The 22,631-nt window shown below is 44.2% G+C and overlaps 1 protein-coding gene and 1 long non-coding RNA gene across 3 annotated transcripts in view; one reads left to right on the top strand and one right to left on the bottom strand.

Moving 5' to 3' along the window:
* The window catches only part of RSU1 (Ras suppressor protein 1), a 221,135-nt gene that overhangs the window by 45,027 nt on the left and 153,477 nt on the right, over nucleotides 1-22,631 (bottom strand). The gene's annotated exons all lie outside the window — the stretch shown is intronic.
* LOC137518151 (uncharacterized) overlaps nucleotides 1-22,631 on the top strand; it is a 66,144-nt gene that overhangs the window by 18,739 nt on the left and 24,774 nt on the right. The window contains exon 2 of the long non-coding RNA XR_011020749.1: nucleotides 13,211-13,442. This is a non-coding gene — a long non-coding RNA (uncharacterized lncRNA). The remainder of the gene's footprint in view (nucleotides 1-13,210; nucleotides 13,443-22,631) is intronic.

Here is a 22,631-nt window from a genome sequence, read left to right on the forward strand (position 1 = left end):
AACCCGAGTGGGGACGGGTACAATCTACCCCCCTGCTGTTACAGTGGTCACCTTAGTGGTAACCCACCCAATTGCTATTTCATCATTATCACTGATACCAACATACTAAACTATCAGGGGCTCTCAATTTCTCTCCTTTGCTTCTTTGAAATTTATCACAGGTGGCGACATCTTCAGTCCTGTCAGGTGCCGTTCTGCGGAATGATTATTTCTGAGCGTTCTAAATCCAGTACACATTCTGGGGATTCCGCATAGCTAAACAGCCTAGGCTAAACATCATGGGGGTGGGGCTACATACCAACATACAGCAATATATATAGGAAGGGTTTCTGATCCTAACAACCAGGAAAATGGGAAAAGTGAGTATCCTGAATAATTTACTGCATCCATTATACATCACTACGGGGTCTCTTGAAGGCAACGAGCGGCAGTGTGAGGTTTAGTACTAAGGGCTTTATGCCTTTAATTATTTTTAATTCACTGCAGGTTTGCTTTAAGCTGACTGGCAGTTCTGTAAGCTTGCCAAGGACTTTAACAAAATAAAAAGTAATAAAATGTTACGCTGCAAAAAGACTTGAGCAGAACCGATCGATATTTATGGCCATTTTATTAGCAAAAAGGGGGAAATTCTCTTTAACTACAACCACTCAAAGTTCCGTCAATTAAACCGGTCAAGAGCAACAGGTGAGCCGGACCGCACTCAGCAGGTTTCAGTCAAAGGCCGGTGCTCCCTCCATAAATTTACTGCACATAAAATAAAAATATATACATTACTCAACAACTAAAAGAAAAGGAGAGAAAGCAGACTTCATATCTGCAGGTTTCCCCCGTGGAGCATTGCCATTCACTCAGAACAAATACATTTTCATTGAGCTGCAAGGCAGAGGCAGTATGGACTAGATTTATCAAGAGTGTCTGAGACAAAATATTAGTAGGTTTTTAGAAATCCATGCAGAACTGTCTCAGGCATCTTAAGAAATCATTAGAAAGTGCAGATTCCTTCTAAAACTGTTGTATAATAGGAGGAGCTAGGAAGGTCTCTCAGCCAGTGCAGTGTGTGAGGGGAATTGCTGTTGCTAAGGTAACAAACACACCTACTGTATTGATAGCAGCAGGCTCTGAGGAGGAATTCAGCAGAGGGGAGGAGCACATCACAAATCATGTCTAGCCTGCACTCTGCAATCATGTCTAGCCTGCAGTTCTATACCTGTAGAACTGCTATCAAGCACTTCTTAATCTACGCCAGTTTAGGGATGGATATGATCTTTTCTTAACTGTACTGCAGCTCTAGAAATTCATGCTAAACTGTCACTATTACCTAGGATTTAAGACTGTTCTTATTATCATGCAGAACTGTTCTCCCTGCTGGTTAGAACAGATTAAGAAGAAGAAAATCTGTCGGTAATGCGTTGATAAATCTCCCCCACTCTTGCCTTGCAGCATGACTCTAGCTGTTGTGGAACTACATCCCCCATCATGCCTGCTGCGAGGAGGAGCAGCACAGCCCAGCATTCCTACCCACCAAAAATCTTCAATGGCTTTTGTTATTCTACATAGCTCAAGGGGGCACTGAAAAACATTGGGCAGTTATCATGGGAAGCAAGCAGAGTGCTGTACTGGGCTAGCGACGTGTCTCTGTTGCTATAGAAGGGGGAGGAGGCATGACATGCAGATTCCAGCAGGCGAGTTCAAGAGGGGAACAATGCGTGCTTCCGTTGACCCCCGTAGCAGGAAGGATTGATGGAAGGGGGACATGAGCCAATCCATACATGTTTAGTGAGAATGATTGCGGTTGCAGCGAGTAACAGCGATCACTCTCAAAGAAAGTTTACAAGCAGATGCAAAGTTTCTCTGTGCGCATCTCTGTTAGGTCAGAGCTGCATAGAAAATAATTTTAAAAATGCCTGCAAAAGCCTAATTTGCGGTGAAAAAAACAAGCTATAGATCATTTAGGTGTGATAAGTAGTGGTAAAGTTATTTATCACAACCCAAAAATGGAATATGAACTAACCTGGGGTTTCCTCCAGCCCTCTAGCCCATGAGGTCCCTTGGCGTCCTCTGGGCTCCCTCCGTTCTTTCGCTGGCAGCTCCGTTGGCTGCACAAGTTTGCCCGGAGTTGTGCCAGGAGTCCTGCCCTACAGTGCAGCTCTTCTGCGTGGCTGTTGCCATTCTTTCTTTCGAGAAGCATGCATGCACAGAACACTCACATTGATGGCCGCACGAAGCGGTTGCGCATGACTCCCTGGCGATATCAAGCAGGCTTATGGAGCCGCCAGCTTTAGAATAAAGGGAGCTCAGAGGATGCTAAGGGACCTCACAGACTACGGCTGGCTGGAGGAAGCACCAGGTACATTTATACTCCATTTTTAAGTTGTGTTCAGATTCCCTTTAAACCAATATTTATTTTTCCAGAGACCTGTAGTAAGGCCTTCCAGTATCATAACCACATAACACGAGCCCATCATTAATTTTTGAAAACTTTCGCTGGTACACAGAGGGTCAGGCAGCGTTCATAGATGTGCTAGAAGGCAGATGGAAGATTCAGTACAAATCAGCATAAAAGTAAGCAGAGAGTACTGAATACATAAAGAGACAAGGACTGGCAGCACAAGATAACAGAAACCATTACAAAAGCCAAAAGAAACTATCTGAAAACCTTTTTTTTTTCTTACACTCCTATTCTTCGTAAGCACAACCATAAACTTTTTATCTTGGAAGAACCCCTCAAATCATCTGCATGAACCTTCTTTTCACACAAGTTGTAATAATTACCTAATGTCAGGTCAATAAGGACCAGGAAATCATTTCAGCTGAAAGGCTGGGGGTCGGGGTTTGGGTACCGAAAGGAGTGGGCAAAACACATGGGTTAAGCCAGGGCTGTGGAGTCAGAAACAAAAATCATCCGACTTCAACTCGGACTCCTCGTTTTATGAAACCACTGACTCCGTACCCAACATTACTCTGACTCCTTATGGTGCCCATACACAGTACAATACATACGCTCAATTTTCCCATTTATTTGACATAAATCAAATGAAAGTGGAAAAGAATCCTTTTTTTTAACAATGTAAGATTATCCCATTTTTTCAATTAAAATCCGATCGGACATGTTGGAAAAATCTTTATATTCGATCTAACGAAATATTTGAATGGAATTATCTAATGGAAAAAACCTGAAATTGTACCAGGTATTGGCAGTGGCACCATTAGTCTAAAATACTTACCAGGGCTGTGGAGTTGGTACAAAAATCACCTAAGTCCAACTCCTCAGTTTATGAAACCACCGACTCCAGGTAACCAAAATTGCCCTGGGTTAAGCTATGTACACTTGCTGGGTTAAAGTCGGCCGAGGCAGCCATTAAAGAGTACCTCCAGTAAAAATGACATAGCCTGTCAGGACAGGTTTTGTCTCAGAGATGGCAGATTGGCAGGGGGGGGTAGGGTTATTATTATTATTTATGGAGTGCTAACATATTCTATAGCGCTGAACAACGTAGAAGACGAGCATAGATACACTAGTAGTTAAACACACTGTCCAATCAGGACAACCAGTGATACAAGTACCAATACATACAATTGATGTGTAGTTTATGCAACGTCACCAATACTGATAGATGTTCATTTAATAAATTGCACAGAAACTGAAAACAAAAGTTTCAGTCTTCGACCAGTGGCGCGCGTGGGTATGGAGCGGAGAGGACGCCAGCGTCGTAATGAGGAAGCGTGATTATGACATTAACACACACTGAGCAGGGATAATGTGCAGCCAGCAGAGCAGAGACTATTATCTTTCTGAACAGGGAGAGAGTCAGGGGACCTCTACTCTGTTCTGGGGAAGAACCTCCCACCCTGCTGGCATGAAGGAGATACAGGAGCAAGCTAGCCAGTGATTACCATATATACTCGCAAGCAAGCCGACCCGCATGTAAGCTGACCCCCAACTTTTACCTGAAAAAACAGGAAAAAATGATTGACCCTCATGTAAGCCAGGGGTAGGAAATGCTGGGCGCGTGATTCCCCCCAGTGTGTCCCAGTATAGCTAGTATAGTGCCCAGTATAGTGCGTATAGTGCCCAGTATGGGTAGGTAGTGCCCTAGTATAGTGCCCAGTATGGGTAGGTAGTTCCCCAGTATAGTGCCCAGTATAGCTAGTATAGTGCCCAGTATAGCTAGTAAAGTGCCCAGTATAGCTAGTATAGTGCCCCAGTATAGCTAGTATAGTGCCCCAGTATAGCTAGTATAGTGCCCCAGTATAGCTAGTATAGTGCCCAGTATAGCTAGTAAAGTGCCCAGTATAGCTAGTATAGTGTCCCAGTATAGTAGTATAGTGCCCAGTATGGGTAGGTAGTGCCCCAGTATAGCTAGTATAGTGCCCAGTATGGGTAGGTAGTGCCCCAGTTTAGCTAGTATAGTGCCCTGTATAGCTAGTATAGTGCCCAGTATGGGTAGGTAGTGCCCCAGTATAGCGCCCAGTATAGCTAGTATAGTGTCCAGTATAGGTAGGTAGTGCCCAGTATAGCTAGTATAGTGCCCAGAACAGTGCCCAGTATAGGTAGTGCCCCCTCCTCCCCTCGCAAGCAAGCCAACCCCCCAACTTTTGACCCCCTTTTTGGGGGTCAAAAATTCGGCTTGCTTGCGAGTATATACGGTAATATGTAATCATTGCAAAAAGTATACACAAGCTATGTAAAAGTCTTTCGACGTTGCTAAAGAATGCACATTAACTGTCGGGTGTTTTAAAAAATATGAAGCTGAATTAGGGCTTTGATAATTTTGGCTTTATTCCTGAATCCTAGCGTTCATCTATTTGTACCTAAATCCAGCTAATCAGAGGTTCTAGCTGCTGGTTAATTACCTGGCTGGCAGATAAGTGATCAAACCCTGCTGGCTTTCATTGGCCCGGATGCCCTCTCTTTCTGAGCCGGTGTATTAAGAGAATTGTTTGCTCCAAACCTGTTGAGATCGTTTTATCCATCGCAGTGAGGTCGTTAATTTTTCCTTCTCAGGAATAACTTTCGCCCAAGAACTTGAGCGTCTTGTAAACCAGTGTAAAAAATGTTAACGTGGACCAACGTGAAATAAAATAAAACAAGATTGTCTGTTTCAGAAAGAAAAAAACAACCCGTGACATATATATAGGCTTAAAATGAGAACTAGCGGAAAGACAACATAAAACGCCTGGTAGTAAATTTACAAGGGTACGAACGCTTCATATATTTTCACCATTTCTTAACTAATCAAACAGCCAGGTCCTTGACTCGTCGCCCGGTGATGGATGAAGCCGAACAGGTGGGAAACGGGCAAAAAGCTTTATTGCCGGAGACATTTTCATCTTCGGCGAGCCTTTCGGAGGAGCGACTCTGTCAAACAGCTTCATCTCCCGTGACGGAAAGTCTTTATATCTCCGGGAGAGGGCCGGCATAAAACGGAGGAGATCAGAGGGTGGCGAGTCTGGGTCAACCTTTCACCCGCCGTTACATACATGAGAAGAGCCCTTTGCCTCGGTTCCACTTCACCACAGTGTGTCCTGCCAAGGGGCCAACAACAGATCACTGAGCTTTTTCAGCGTGTGCAGCTGTTTTTTTGTCTTTGCTCTCAGTTAGCTCGCTCGCTCTCCTCTCCAGCCATGAGCTGCCTGGACATTAACAGCAGCATACGACCCATAGCCACCCCACAGCTGTCAAATAAGACTTGCAGTCAGGTCCATAAATATAAAAATCAGGTGAACAGTGTAGGAATTACAACAATTTGCATATGTGCCTCCCACTTATTAAAGAGACACTGAAGCGAGACTAAATCTCGCTTCAGCTCTCATATATAGCAGGGGCATGTGTGCCCCTGCTAAAACGCCGCTATCCCGTGGCTGCACGAGGGTCCCTGACCCCCCAACCCACCCCCCGCAAACCTTGGTCGTCTTCTTGGTCGCAGATTCTGCTTCCTGGAGGCAAGGGCTAACGGCTGCAGCCCTGCCTCCCAGCCCGTCTATCAGACGCGCATCGCCGCCTCTCCCCCGCCCCTCTCAGTGAAGGAAGACTGAGAGGGGCGGGGGAGAGGCGGAGATACGTGCTGACAGATGCGCGTGGGGCAGGGCTGCGGCGGTTAGCCCTGCCCCAATGCGGAAGCGCTCCCCCGCATTACGGAGGGGATTTGAGGGGACAGGGACCCCCGTTAAGCCGCGGGATAGCGGCGTTTTAGCAGGGGCACACGTGCCCCTGCTATATATGAGGTCTGAAGCGAGATCTATTCTCGCTTCAGACTCTCTTTAAGGGAGCAAAAGTAATGAGACAGAATAATAATCATAAATCAAACTTTCGCTTTTTAATACTTAGTTGCAATTCCTTTGCAGTCAATTACAGCCTGAAGTCTGGAACACATAGACATCACCAGATGCTGGGTTTCATCCCTGGTGATGCTCTGCCAGGCCTCTACTGCAACTGTCTTCAGTTCCTGCTTGTTCTTGGGGCATTTTCCCTTCAGTTTTGTCTTCAGCAAGTGAAATGCATGCTCAATCCGATTCAGGTCAGGTGATTGACTTGGTCATTACATATCATTCCACTTCTTTCCCTTCAGAAACTCTTTGGTTGCTTTTGCAGTTTGCTTTGGGCCATTGTCCATCTGCACTGTGAAGCACCATCCAATGAGTTCTGAAGCATTTGGCTGACTATGAGCACATAAAATTGCACGAAACACTTCTGAATTCATCCTGCTGCTTTTGTCAGCAGTCACATCATCAATAAATACAAGAGAACCAGTTCCATTGGCAGACATACAAGCCCACACCATGACACCACCATGCTTCAGTGATGAGGTGGTATGCTTAGGATCATGAGCAGCTCATTCCTTCTCCATACTTCCACTTTCCCTGAGCTTCTTACAGCTCCCTGTTGACTGCCAGCTGCCTCTATATCTTTCGGCCGCCTCTGTTGTGCTGCTTTCAGTGCCGATAGAGTTTGCAACTCGGCTCAGCAGCGGACTACTGTGCATGCACGGTCCCAGCTGTGTGCTTCCCTGGACAAACTCCATCAGGGGCGCCTCTAGCCATTTTGTCACTCCAGGCGAGAAAACCTGTGGCGCCTCCAATCCCCCCCTCATGAAAATAATCGCAGTGTTTTACCAAAAAAAAAATAAAAAAATCGCAATGCTGCAGCGGAAGCGTATCACCGGAAAATAATCGTAATGTGGCAGTGTTTTACCAGACAATAATGATATTGCTGAAGCATTTCACCAGAAATTACACTTATTGTGACAGCGTTTCACCAGAAAAATACACATAGGCAGGGCTCCACTTTCATGAGGCACAAAGGGGGACAGAAGGAGGCACAGAGGGGCTGAATAAGGCACACAGGGCAACATAGGGAGGCACAGGGGGACAGAAGGAGGCATGTGGGTCAGAAGAAGTCACAAAGGAGGACAGAAGGAGGCACAAGGGAACAGAAAGCGGGACACAAGGAGGCACAATGGGCAACAAAAGGAGGCACAATGAGGGACAGAATAAGACACAAAGGAGGACAGAAGGAGGCACAGGAGGACAGAAGAAGGTACACAGAGAGGCAGCGGGCGGTACAGGGGGACAGAAGAAGGCATGAGGGCCAGAAGGAGGCACAAAAAGGACAAAAGGAGGCACAGGGGGACTGAAGAAGGCACACAGGGGGACATAAGGAGGCACACCAGGGGACAGAAGGAGGAACACCGGGGGACAGAAGGAGGCACACAGGGGGACAGAAGGAGGCACACAGGGGGACAGAAGGAGGCACACAGGGGGACAGAAAAAGGCAAACAGGGGGACAGAAGGAGGCACACAGGGGGACAGAAGGAGGCACACAGGGGGACAGAAGGAGGCACAAAGGGGGACAAAAGTAGGCACAAAGGGGGACAAAAGTAGGCACAGGACGAAAGAAGGGGCCAAAGGGGGCAGAAGGAGGCACAAAAGGGGGCAGAAAAAAAGCACAAAGGGGGCAGAAGGAGGCACAGGGACAGTAGGGGGCACAAAGGGGAACAGAAGGATGCACAAAGGAGGACAGGAGGCACACAAGGGGGGCAGAAGAAGGCAGAGGGGGATGTAAGAAGGCACAGGAAGACAGAAGGAGGCCGAGAGGGACAGTCAGAGCCACAGGGAGACAGAAGAAGGCACAAAGTGGCACAGAAGGAGGCACAGAGAAAGGTGCAGGGGACAGAAGTAGCACATGGGGACTGAAGAGGCACATGGAGACAGAAGGAGGCACAGGAGGACAGAAGGAGGCAGAGTGGGACTGAAGGAGGAACAGGGGGCAGAGGTAGCACAGGGGGGCAAAGAAAGGCACAAGGGGACATAAGGAGGCACAGGGGGACTGAAGGAGGCACATGGAGACAGGAGGCAAAAACGGAGACAGAAGGACAAACAGGGGGTCAGACATGGCACAAGGGACTGAAGGAGGCACAAGGAGACAGAAGGTGGCACAAATGGACACAGTGGCAGCTGCCTGCAACTTACGCTAAGCAGATGCAGCAGAAGCAAGTAATAGAATACCCGTGGGGGCGAGGCTTAGTAAGGGGGCATGGCTTAATCCAACAACATGGCGCCCTCACGACCAATGGCACTCCAGGCAATGGCCTGTCATGCCTATGCCTAGAGGTTCCCCTGAACTCCATGCATATAGTGCCCAGATTTGAAGAATACCTAAATTATAAATAACAGTTTGTTTTAAACCTAATAAGTTGCCAAGATATATTAACCACTTCACAACTGAGGGGTTTTACCCCTTGAGCACCAGAGCAATTTTCACCTTTCAGCACTCCTTCCATTAATTTGTCTATAACTTTATCATTACTTATCGCAATGGAATGAACTATATCTTGTTTTTTGCCACCAATTAGGTTTTCTTTAGGTGGGACATTATGCCAAGAATTATTTTATTCTAAATGTGTTTTAATGGGAAAATAGGATGTGGAGGAAAAAAAATCATTTTTCAGTTTTCGGCCATTATAGTTTTTAAATAATGCATGTTACTGTTATTAAAATCCATGAAATGTATTTGCCCATTTGTCCCGGGTATTACACCGTTTAAATTATGTCCCTATCACAATGTTTGGTGCCAATATTTTATTTGGAAATAAAGGTGCATTTTTTCCAGTTTTGCGTCCATCCCTAATTAAAAGCCCATAGTTTTTAAAGTAACAGTGTTATACCCTCTTGACATAAATATTTAAAGAGTTCAGTCCCTAAGGTAACTATTTGTTTTTTATTATTATTGTAATTTTTTTCTTTTTATTACAAAAATAAAATAAAATTGGGGAGTGTGGGAGGTAATGAGTTAATTTATAATATGATGGCCACAGTAATTTTTTGTGTATGCGTCCTGTAAGTGTAGGAAGTACACTTACAGGAAGTGTAGTGAGGATGGGAAACTTTTTTTTTTCCACAATGATTGCGCAGCTTCTCACGGAAGCATGCCGATCATTGCTGCGGGGAGTTAGATGAACGAACGGAAACAGTTTTCCCGTTCATTGATCTCCAGGCGAGTGGCCGGCGGAGTGCGGGAGCGTGTATCTACGCCCCTGGTGGGGAAATTATGTTAAAAGGGGTGTAGATACACGGTACCGTGGTGGTAAAGTGGTTAAATCACACATAATAAAGTATAATTTTTTTCACCCCCAGGGTCCTTATGCTACATATAGTCTTGAAATCCCTGAGCCCTGACTAAAATTGGGCCCTGGCATTTTTTTTTCTTTCCTAGCCATGGGTGCAAAGGATGCTGGGGGATTGATGATATGACGCCACCCCCCCCCCCCCCCCATGTTATGTTCCTAGGCCACAACCACAGTGAAAAAGAGATGTAATCTAACCCAGGCAGGCAGACATTAAGGATAAGAATTATAACAAACATTATAAACATTAAACATTATTAATAAAAAAGGCTGCAGCTGTCTTCACCATCTCCTACCCAGTATGACAAGAGATGTAATTTGATGTAGGTAGGCAGGCAGAGAGCAGGGGAAGAGAGACAGGGGAGGGAGAGGCAAGAGAGGGCACCAGGCTGAAGGGGAGGACACAATGCTGAGGGTGTACTTGGAAGGCATCAGCATGAGGAGAAAGTAGTAAGTGCTACTACAGATATAACTTTGAGTATGTTCTATCCACTACGATGTACCAGTTGTAAAAACTTTATACGTTCATCTAACTGTACACAGTGCATAGACTACATAGATGTATTGCCATTCAACATTTTTTTGTTTGACCGGAGGTAGTCTTTAAACTGGGAACCCCAAGACTGCAAGGCAAGAAGGCAATCCACTAAGCCACCATGACGCCCTCCAGGCCTATAATACACACACACCAAAACTTTTTGAGGACTGATCTGTACGAAACTTGCATTCAATATTACCAAATATTTTTTATTCCTTTGGAATTAATACAGATTCCGACACATGGATTCCATATCTACTGATGTGTCTTAAATTCATTATGTTTCTCTGTAACGATGATTGTCACAAGCTGTCATCCCATCCACTAAACATGTGTCCCTTCATTAGAAGTTTGTTCTCTAATCTGTTAAATGCGGAACACAAATATTCCGGTACTTAGTCACACAGCCCTCGTGCTGCTTTATCTACCGGGGAAAATATTTATGTTGCGGTTTTCAATTTCTTCCCTCTTGGCAGCTGAAACCCACAACCCGACAGATTGGTTCATATATAACATCCGCTGGTTTTATTTTTCGGAACGCGAGTGTTAGTACGGGCCGGACATTTACAGCAGTGCAGTAAAGGGAGAGAAGCAATCTTGACACCTTCATTTCGGCAGTGAGGACAGGACGGAATAACTGCTGTATTTGTGACTTTTTACGGCGCACGACCAGGAAGACGAGAGTCATTGATTACCGCAGGAAGTGGCATATAGCGCCGGCAGACAGGCTATGAAATTTTGCATCTGTGGAGGAACTTTTGACAGATTTAAGAAAATGTCCGCTTGAGAAAGTATCCTGCGTTGTCACGGAGTATCCATCGTAAAAGCTCAACTGCAAATTCTCCTTACAATTTAGGCACCCCCCTGCACACCCTTAAAGCAAACCTGAAGCGAAAACAAACCTCTATGATACAATGAATTGTATGTGTAGTATAGATAAGGAATAGAACATTAGTTGCAAAGAAAAGATTCTCTTTATTTTGATTATATAGCTTTATTTATAACATTGCATCATTCTGTCCTATTTGCAGTTTACAAACCACACTCTGTATTTTAAGCTATAAAACAAAGCAGAAGTAATAACCATTTGAACTTCCCTGCAGTAAAACCTTATATCAAGCTGTCTCTCACTGTTTCTTGGCTGTTTAAGTACTTCAGAAAAAAGGATTATATTTGACCCAAGTTGGGTTGAAGAGCTCAGAGAAGCTGAAGTTGTTGAAGTGTTTGCAGAGCAGCAGCAGAGAATCGTAATACATTACCTGCATCCAATGACAGGACAGGTCCTCCTCGCATTTCTCGTGTAGCTGGCTGCCATGCAGCCTATCACCATACAACTCCTGTCTCTGCATGTCACATGACATTGGGAACTGCATGGTGATAGGCTACATGGCACCCAGTTACACTAGAGGAGTGAGAAGGGCTTGTCCTGCCGCTGGTCACATGTTACACTCCACGTCTACACACAGGAGCTGTTAGTGAGGGCTGTTACGCCCTGGCCTAGAGGCAAGAACGAGTTTAAATGGCACTAAAAACAACTTTTGTGGGCAAAACCGCCCACATCTTCAGGTAATGAGTACAAGCTAAGTAGTGAGTAGGATTTGTTAGCCTGTTGAGACGGCGTACTGGAGGCAAGTTCTTCTTCAGTTTGCTATTAGCCAAACTTTGAATTTTGAGCTTAACTGAAAGTTTTCTGCAATACAGCTTACTTATAAACATGGATAGAGAATTAGTCCCTAAGTACAAAAAACCTTATTGATTTTTCAGTTTTTTTTTACCAAAATGATCGAATCAAAGAAAAGTTGAAAATAATCTTTTTTTTAATCAAGAAAAATGAATGATTATCCTGTATTTTTTAAAAATAAAAATCCGGTCAGACATGTTGGAAACAAATCTTCATATTCGATCTAACGGAATAATCGAACTAAATTATCTAATTGAAAAAAAAAATGAAAAAGTGTACCATGTACCTTTAGGCCCCCTTTCCATGGACTGCTGAGCTGTGTGCTCAGCAAGCAGTTGCCAGGCTGCAGTGAGCAGTTACCAGGCAGCAACAAGCAGTTTCCAGGCAGCAGTGAGCAGTTGTAAGGGTTTGAGAGGCATTTCACTACCCATCAACAGTTCATGGAAAAGAGGCCTTAATCAGATCTCCTATTTAGAAAATCAAAACACAGAGAAGAGTGCAGATGTGTAAATCAACAGTTTTTATTGCTTATGCTAGAAGAGGAAAATAGCTGGGCATGCTGCATAAACAGAGTACAGAGTTCAGGCTTGAAATTCATAGCTGACTGCAAAATGAAATGTTTCATAACGTTAAATTCCAGACTGTGGAGTTGGAGTTAAGGAGTCGGAGCAATTTTGGGTACCTGGAGTCAGAGTTTGTGGTTTCTTAAACTGAGGAGTGAGATGATTTTTGTACCGACTCCACAACCTTGCAGAAGAGATTTGTGCAACACTTTATAGGTGTATAGCAATCTTTTAGCAAACAGCAGGGACAGCAATCCCGGGAAAAAAAAACACACATAAGTAGATAAGTACTTGAACTTACATAAAATATGTATTGTACTGTCTATTGTACTGTTTTGATTTCAGTGAATTTTATATGGTAAAGAAAAAACTTTTTCCATTTTTACTGCTTCTGACTGAAGCCGATCCTGATGTCCTTTCCTCCCTTACTCTTTTTTTTTTTCTCCTAGAAACTGCACTGTCGTATCTAGCTTGCTTTGTAAACACATGTGAGCACATCATAGATCGTATTTCAGCAGCTTCTCCCTTCTCAGCCTCCAGTCACACTGAACTGCCCTCATCCAATCGGTGAGGAGCAATGTACCAGGCTTCTATTGAGGAGCAATAGAACCAGGATGACAGAGAAGTTTTACTACAGCAGAACCATTTATGATTATATTGGAATGCTTGCAATCCAGGGTCAGGTTGTAGACTACATAATAAACACAGAGCAGTGGGTAAATGGAATTTGATTTTATGGCTAACAGTCCCGCTTTAAAAAAGTAATGACTGAATTTAAAGAGTGTCTTTTGTTTTATTTGCCCAGAACATCAAGACCTCAGAACAAAAAAACCAAAAAAAAACCCAGTAAAGATAAAAAGACAAGGGCTCGTCCTGACCAGGGACGCATCTCACGCTCCGCTACTCAGATAAAACAGAATCCTTAAAGATGCTCCTGCTCTGTGTCACTGTGATGTATGCTTCATTTTTCCTGCATTATTGGGGGAAGATTTATCGCTCAGTCGCCTGTTTCCCTTCCCGGAATCTATTGCCAGCAGGTATGTAAAAACTCTGCCTAATGGCTCTCAAAAATAGAGCATTTAGTGAGTTGCATGTGAAAAATCCAGGCTGACAAGTCTTAAAGAGGACCTGTAACCAAAGACTGAACCATATTCCAATCAATAGCCAATACCCCCTTTTCCATGAGAAATCTTTACCTTTCTCAAATAGATCATCAGGGGGTCTGTGTGGCTGATATTGTGGCGAAACCCCTCCCACAGTGTGATGTCATGACCATGGCCCTGACAGTTTCCTGTCTGTGAACCATGTTGCATTGTGGGAAATAACGCCTTTTACCAAATGCCAAGCAAGCAGCATCTCCCTCTGTGCATAGATATCTCAGTAGCGAACATTCCACACAGATCACCTGGCAGAACTAAAGATGTCACCACCAGTGATACATTTCAGTGAGAGCAAAGATTTTACAATGGGCAAACACTGGCTAAATAATTTATAAATGAATATTGTAACATATAAGCAATGTTATGCATTATGTAATTTTCACTACAGTCCCTCTTTTAACCATTTATGCCACCTGGACATGCTGTAGGGCTACTGCGCGCTCCCACTCGCTATCGCGCGCATGCCCGCATGTGTGGTCCACCGTTAGCCCAGAGATCAATGAATGGGAACATACTTCCCATTCATTGATCTAAGTCCCCGGTAGAAAGACCGACAGTTTCTTATCAGAAACCTCCGTCTTTCTAACCAAAAAAAAAAAAAAAAGTTTCCCGTCCTCCTAATACTTCCTGGAAGCAAGCACTTCCAGGGCTAAAAAAAAATTACATCTCACTGTGGCCATCTTGTGGCCAAAAAGTAAAACTACATCTACATACATTTTTTAATAAAATAAAACCACATAATTACATTTAAAATTAACTGTTTACCTCCCACACCAGAAATTACCGAAATAACATTTTTAATGAAAAAAAAATTACAAGTAAAAAAAAAACAAAAAAACAAATAGTTATCTAAGGGTCTGAACTTTTTTTTAATATGCATGTGTAGAGAGTATATTACGAACATTTTTTTAATTATAAGCTTGTAAATAGTGATGGACGCAAAATGCACCTTCATTTCCAAATAAAATATTGGCTCCATACATTGTGCAAGGGACAAAATTTAAATGATGTAATAACTGAGACAAATGGGCAAATAAAAAAAGTGGGTTTTAATTACGGTAGCATGTATTATTTTAAAGCTATAATGGCCGAAAACTGTGAAATAAAATAATGATTTTCCATTTTTTTCTTAATATTCCAATGAAAATGCATTTAGAAAAAAATAATTCTTAGAAAAATGTACCATCCAAAGAAAGCCTAATTGGTGGCGGAAAAAAACAAGATATTGATCAATTCATTGTGATAAGTAGTGATAAAGTTATTGGGGAATGAATGGGAGGTGAAAATTGCTCTGGTGCATAAGGTGAAAAAATACCCGCGGGCTGAAATGGTTAAGTGAACCCGATTCTTTCCTAGGTAGAGTCTGGATAGTTCAGAGCCCTCCCATCTCTTTCTCCAGCCCGACTATTGTCACCCATGGACCATCTGAAGAGATTTGACACAAGCTTGTTGGATAGGGTCTCGTGGCTGCGCTCTCCGTCAAATATGAGCACAACCATACTGCACCTGCATGAGTGCGGCAGCACCTGCCCAGTAGGCGAAAGCTGCTCGCCAAGAGCTGCTATGTGCATCCTGTATGTATTTAGCGAGTTTAGCCTGTCTAATCTCCCCTCATCTCTAACAAATCACAACTGCAATTTGATCCCTCAGCTGTGACCGCTCAGGAATATTGGCAGAAAAGCTAATTGGTAAATAGAGGATGTTAACAATAGGTCTGCTTCCATGAAAGCAGGAAGTGGACACGCTGCAGAGTTATTGCAGGATTTGTTTGCTGTAAAAAAAAAATGAAATGTTTTTCTTTAAACGTTATTATGCTGTTGCAAAAAATGGCCGAAAAACACAGGCCTATGTGTGAAGTTGTGAATTGTGAAATAAGGATTTGATACCCTATCGAAAGATGACTCAGTACTCGGTGGCAAAACCCTTGTTGGCCATTAGAGGTCAGATCAAATACTATGGGTATGGCCCTGCCTAGGAGAACTCACGGAGAAGCATGTGATCAGTTTGAACAGCTGATAGATTTTTAAGGTTCTGATTAGCTGTGATGACTTCAGGACCAGCAAATCAGAACCTTACAAATCTATCAGCTGATCAAACTGATCACATGCTTCTCCAGGAGTTCTCCTAAACATTGCTATACCTATTCTTAAATAATAAATTACTAAACATAACATTTCTACCAAACAGGTCTTACCAAACTGAAGCCATTGTCTATCACACATGGTCTCAGTAAATCGCACATAAGCATTTGCTACCGTGTGCAATCACTGTCCTGTACAGCTGCCTAAATGCACAATAGCTGACCCCATTAACATCTTAAAATACACGCAGAATGGCGCGCACGAGCCGCCGCCGGGGAATAAAAAGCACGCGACACAAATGAAGACAAAACGCTGCGCCCCATTCCCATTATTGCTGCTGAATTGTAATTTAGCAACAGGCGGAGCAAATGAAAACAAACGAGGAAACAAGCGGTATAACCTGAGGTTAGCGGATTATCGCGGACTGCTAATTAATTGCCTGTTGAAAAGTTACTGAGTTCTGCGAGCTCCAGAATGCTTTATTTATTTATTTCTGGCGTGGAACGCTGGCATCGGGTTCCATCTGGCGCACGGAGGCCGTACGGGAGCAGCAGGCCGCTCACCTGTCTGGAAATAACGATTAGGAAGCATTAGCTGGAAAAATTACACAGAGCTGTCACTGGAGCAGCGATACGGAGAAGGGATGAGAGCTGAACGCAGAAAATGCTACCACACCCGGCAAATGTCACTCTGAAGACGAGATAGGAACCCTTCCCTCGTTATTGTACGGTTCTAATGTATGGCCCAGCTTCAAGACTCAATCACAGACATGTAAAAGTGTACCTGTCATCTAGACACAAACTAGGGAAAAGAGGCGCCCCAGTATGAATAAAATTAGATTAAAAACCGATAAAATTAAAAAAGTGAGGTGCTTACCTCAATGAAGAGATCTTTGCGTGAACAAAGAAATGTTAAAGGGGTTCTGTGGATACTTATAAAAACAAAAACTGACACTTACCTGGGGGTTCTACCGGCCCTCTGCAGCTTTCATGTCCCACGGTCCTCCTACGATCCTCCGTTCCCCGTCGCAGGTCACGGTCCAATTATTCGCCTAACTAGACGAATGCAATCTACGCGGACGCACGTGTCCTCGTTCCCGCTCACATCTCCGTGAGCTTACTGCACAGGTACAGTACGAGACAACTTTGTACTGCGCCTGCGCAGTAAGCTCCTGGAGATGTGAGCGAGGACGCAGTTGCACTCGTCTAGTTAGACGAATAATTGGACCGTGACCAGAGGCGGAGAAAGGAGGATCGTAGGACTGCGCTGGACGTGACAGCTGCAGGGGGCCGGTAGAAGCCCCAGGTAAGTGTCTGGTTTTAGTTTTTATAAGTGTCCACAGAACCCCTTTAAGTACAGGCAACACGTTTCATGGCCAATAACAGGCCTCTCGAACCCTAGTATTTGCAAACCGGCACTGTTATTAGCCTGAGGAGGCGGGCTTAGACCAGTGAAACGTGTTGCCTGTGAGTAAAGTGATCCTCCGGACTAAAAATCTACTCAGCAGAACTGAAAAGACTTGGTGTTTCTATAACAGTTTCACAGCATCAGAACTTCGTTTTTCTTACCATAGCATAATTTTTAGCTGCATTTTTAGCTACGCTCCACCCATCAAAGAAAAGTGCCCGGGCTTTTTTCCCCTGATGCTGTGCAGAGCATGATGGGATTTCCCATGTTGTTATTCACGTTGCCTAGCAACTGGGAGAGGTGCTCAGGACACAGGACAGTTGGAACTGTGTCTTCTGCTCCGTCACCTCCTTTCAACCAAAAAGATGGCTGCCATCATGAAATCAAACATTTGCCTGTTCTTTTAAAACAGGGTGGGTAAGAGATTATATTACCTATCTATTCTAATTAACATAACCAATGTAACTTAATGACAGTATGTTTGTTTAGGCTGAAGTTCCTTTTTTTAATGAACACTTCTTTGTTCACGTAAAGATCTCTTCATTGAGGTAATCCACCTCACTTTTTTTCATTTTATCATTTTTTAATCTAATGTTATTCATACTGGGGCGCCTCTTTTCCCAAATTTGTGCTCATTTACCCCCTAACGTATCCCAGTGGAGGGGTCTAGACAGCCCACACATGGTCTCTACCACAGTGATGACCTGTCACTTTTACCAAGGAGAGCGACCACACCCAGGTCCGGTTGGACCACCCCAAGTGGAGTCGGGTTCGTTGTCTCTACCTGCTTCCTGTGCTCGTTTGCCCCTCTGCAACCCGCTTCTGTGAGTAGTATTTATACTTCCTTCTTTGACTCAATTGAGACAGACATACTGCGCTATTGGGCTCCCGGTCTTTTCTCTCCTGTGTCATTTTTCTCCAGGGCGTCAAGACACCCCCACCAGTGTACGGTCATCTAGACATACTTGTCTGGGTGCAACACAATGGGTGGGCCGACAGGTGTAACTGATGTGGTTTCGTAGCACAATTCTGAAAGAGGATCTGAACTCAAAACTTCCTCTCTGCTCTAAAAGACAAGCAACAGCATAATAAAAACTAAAGAAAAAAAAAACATTTCTTTGTTACAGCTGATACAAATCCTGTAATAAATCTGCAGTGTGTCTACTTCCTGCTTTCATGGAAGCAGACATATTGTGAACATCCCGTGCTTTCAAATAAGCTCATCTGCCGAGGCAGCCAGCTGACACAGGGGAGAGATCAAATAACAACTTGTGATTTGTCACAGATGAGGGGGAATTAGACAAGCTAAACTCACTAAGTACATACGGGGTGCATTGCTCTCCGTTTTTCTTCTGTCCTGCGCAAGAGTTCAGGTCCAGTTGAAAAAGAAACTGTAGTGAAAATACCATAATGAATAAAATTGCTTATTTTTTTTTACAATATTCATTTAGGCCTTGTTCACAACTAAAATCGAAATCGCTGAGGCCATAGTTTTGCGATTTTTTTTGCGGAATGTTTTTTAGTGCCTCCCGGCGTTTACTTGCGCACTGCAATTTTTTTTATAAAGCGCTTTTGTAGAGCGATTTGTTTTTACACTTCATGACGTTAGTCAGGAAGTGAACTCTTTGACCCGGTAAAGAATAAATACAATGCATTTATTCTTAAAGAGGATCTGTAACGTCAAAACGTCCCCTGGGGGGTACTCACCTCGGGTGGGGGAAGCCTCAGGATCCTAATGAGGCTTCCCACGCCATCCTCCGTCCCTCAGGGGTCTCGCTGCAGCCCTCCGTACAGCCGTGACGTAATATTTACCTTCCTGGCTCCTGCGCAGGCGCTCTGACGGCTCCGAAGTAGGCGGAAATACCCGATCGCCGTCAGGTCCGCTGTACTGCGCAGGCGCAAGTCTCCGGCGCCTGCGCAGTAGAGCGGACCCGACGGAGATCGGGTATTTCTGTCTATTTCTGAGCCGAAAGCAGCCACAGCGCCCCCGCTGGAGCCAGCAAAGGTAAATATTGAATCTACAGTCGGGCCTGTCGCCGGCTGTTCGGAGGGCTGCAGCGAGACCCCCGTGGGACAGAGGACGGCGTGGGAAGCCTCATTAGGATCCCGAGGCTTCCCCCACCCGAGGTGAGTACCCCCCAGGGGATCTTTTTGAAGTTACAGAGTCTCTTCAAAAGCGCTGGGGAAATCGATATACAAAGTGTTTTTTCAAGCGCTTTGCGATTTCCCTATACCTTCCATTGAAGCAAATCGCCCCAAAAATGGTCCAGCGCTTTAGTGAGTGGGTCGGAATCGAACCGCTCAAATGTGAACACTCTCATAGGGAAGAATCGCACACGCGCTTTTAAGGAGATTTTGAAAATCGCCGGCGCTTAAAAAAAGGCGAAAACGCTCTTAGTGTCAACAAGCCCTAATAGATTATTTAGTCAGTGTTAATCCATTGTATAATTTTTCCTCTCCCTGAATTACATTCTTCATTGATAGTGTGGGTAACGATTTTTCTTCCGATGAGAATTATCTGATCGCTTAAACGATTTTTCGCTAGAAATTGGATGGACGGAACTACACACAATATACAGCAATTAATAGATATAGGAAGTGTTTCTATTGCTGAAACCAGTAAAAAAAATACAGTAAAAGTAGGTATCCTGAATAATTTAGTGCGTTCTACTATATGTCACTACAGGGCCTCTTTATCAGAACACAGAAGCCACTGTCGTCGTTCTTTCAGTCAGAGCTTACGTTGTGAACTCAGTCAGGTCAGGCACAAAAGACCACTTTTATATAAATAGAAATAATAAGGCACTACATAAGTTCAGCTCTCACCATTTCCTGGAACACAGAAAGATTACTTTTTTTTACTTGAAAAACACTCCAAATATAACAACAGATCAAAAAAACTAAATGTAGAGTGAAGACAGGAAGGGATTGTAACCTACAAACGATTGCGAGAACTAAAACCACAGCACTTCCTGAAATCTGGGACTGCCGGCAGCGGACGCGGTCACATGACTCATTCTACTAACAGGACGAGGACCGGGATTGTCACTCTGCGGGATCCGCCCAGCGTGATGTCACGAAACGAATACAAAAGACCTACCTGCGATATATTTAGTCTACATTTTCTTGGCACATGCGGACTCAAATCAGCAAGATATCAGATTCAAAAGGGCACCATATGTATAAGTTTGTAGCTCTGAAATTATTTTAGGAAATATTATAATGTGAAATCTGGAGGATATACTTCATGTAGTCATGACAGCGGAAGACAAAGACATCGAAGTGGCATAATTACAGAAGGGGGAAAAGTTTCACAACCCTCTCTGCCATGCTTTCCAAATCAAAAGCCTTTGACCTGGTTAATGAATTTAATCAACTAATACAATACTTATACTTCTCAGGAGCACCGAAAGCCTAGTGCTGCTGCTGGGATTAAACAAGATACTGGAAAAGAATGTTGGTGTGTATAGCAGATGGAGTTACCACTGAATGTGGCAATGTGAGAGTAGACTGAGTGACCACTCTTGTTACAAAAGACTGAGTGCCCACTGTCATTAAAAAATACTAAGTGCCCGCTGTCATGCTACAAAAGACCGAGTGCCCACTGTCATTTTACAAAAGACTGAATTCCCCGTCATATTACAAAAGGACCGGAGGACTGATTTACTCTTTAATACTAAGGACAAATTGCAGCGACATGTTGGACCTTTTTTTGTCCATCCTCTGTGAAGTCAAACAACTGTGCTGATCTGTCTTATGCTGAATACACACCATGCATTTCCGCGTTCGATGCGTCCGTTGATACGCATCGATTTGATTATTTCCGACATGTCCGATTCACGTTTCGAGGGATCGTTCGGTCGATTTGCCATACTTTACATGGCAATTGACCTAAAAATCATCGAAATGCGATCGGAAATGCTCGAATCGCCGCGTATCGATGGACGCATTCGACGCGGAAACGCATGGTGTGTATTTAGCATTAAGGTGGACACACACCATACAATTTTTAAAATATCTGTTCAATTTAAGAATTGTAATAAATAATTCTGACTGACTGTCCCCAATTATGATAAAAATGATTGGAAAAATCAGAGAAAATTGCTAGGGTGTGTATATTAACCTGCTGGGTGGTATGGACGAGCTCAGCTCAACCATTACCGCCGGAGGCTGCCGCTCAGGCCCTGCTGGGCTGATTCTCATCAAATAAAAAGGAGCACACGCAGCCGGCACTTTGCCAGCCGCGTGTGCTACCTGATCGCCACCGCAGCGTGGCGATGCGCCGCGTGCAGTGGCGAAAGAGGGTCCCCCCAGCCGCCCGAGCCCAGGGCAGCCGGACCAAACAGTTCCGGACAGCGCTAAGGGCTGGATCGGAGGCAGCTGACGTCAGGACGTCGGCTCATCGCGGCTCTTCTTGTTACTTCTGATCGCCGGAGGCGATCAGAAGTACGCATTAGGAGCGCCCTCTAGTGGGCTTTCAGTTGGCTGCATGCAATAGTTTTTTTTTTAATTAAAAAAAAAATGTCCGGTCGCCAGCCTGGCGATCTTAATAGAACGCCAGGCTGGTTAATAAACTGACACACCACTAACACACACCATACAATCTTTAGAAAGATTGAAGAAAAATATCTGGCATTCCAGTTCGATTAAAATCGAAAAAAAGGGAAATCCGATCGGATTTTTCAGTCGAATGAAAAAAAGCTTTCGATGTTATCGGGAGATCCGATCGTTTTTATCGAATTGCCATAAAATCGGATAATTTTATTGTATCGTGTGTGGCCACCTTTAGGGTTCTCCTCTTTAAACCCTTACATTGAAAATATGAGTATGAAACTCCAGAAAATATCTGACAAAACACTGTGCCCTAGATATAAACTAGCATCAATGACTGAAAGGCCTCTCTTGAAGGACAAAACCATATAAATCAAAAAAAAAAATTATTCATTCAAGCACATAAGAACAACGCGTTTCGCGGCTGCTGGCCCGCTTCTTCATGTCAATGCAGTGCCTTGAAAGCAAAGTAAAAAATTAGCATAGTTGCCTCTGTTAAAGAAGTTGAGTTGTGGATACTAGTTTGTATCCAGGGTACCTCCACCACTGTTTTGTCAGGTAGCTCTACACCAGTTAGGGAGGGTTACTTTTAAAAATATATATTTTTAAGTGTTTTAAAAAAAAAATCAAGGAGAGTGACCTACCACTACCTGCACAGCAGACCTAGAATAGTCAGGGCCGGCTCTAGCTAAAATGGGGCCCTGGGGCAAAAGTAACCTGGGGCCCTCTCTGACACCTACCTTCCCTCCACCCCAGTATAGTAGTCAGATTTGCCCCCTAATGACCACCCTCCACTCTAGTTAGATGTGCTTTCACCAGTGGAGTAGCTCGATATGCTCCCCCACCCCTAGTATAGTTAGATATGCTCCCCCCCCCCCCCCCGGTATAGTAGCCAGATATGTACTTCCCACCCTCTAGTATACTGGCCAGGTACATCCCCTAAAGACCTACCACCTCCCCTACCCTGACTGTTACAAAGAGCAGTGGGGAGAAGCAGCACTCACTCACCTCCTCCGAGTTCTAGGCA

Source organism: Hyperolius riggenbachi, chromosome 5, assembly GCF_040937935.1.
Source record: "Hyperolius riggenbachi isolate aHypRig1 chromosome 5, aHypRig1.pri, whole genome shotgun sequence".
Classification (NCBI taxonomy): Eukaryota; Metazoa; Chordata; class Amphibia; order Anura; family Hyperoliidae; genus Hyperolius; species Hyperolius riggenbachi.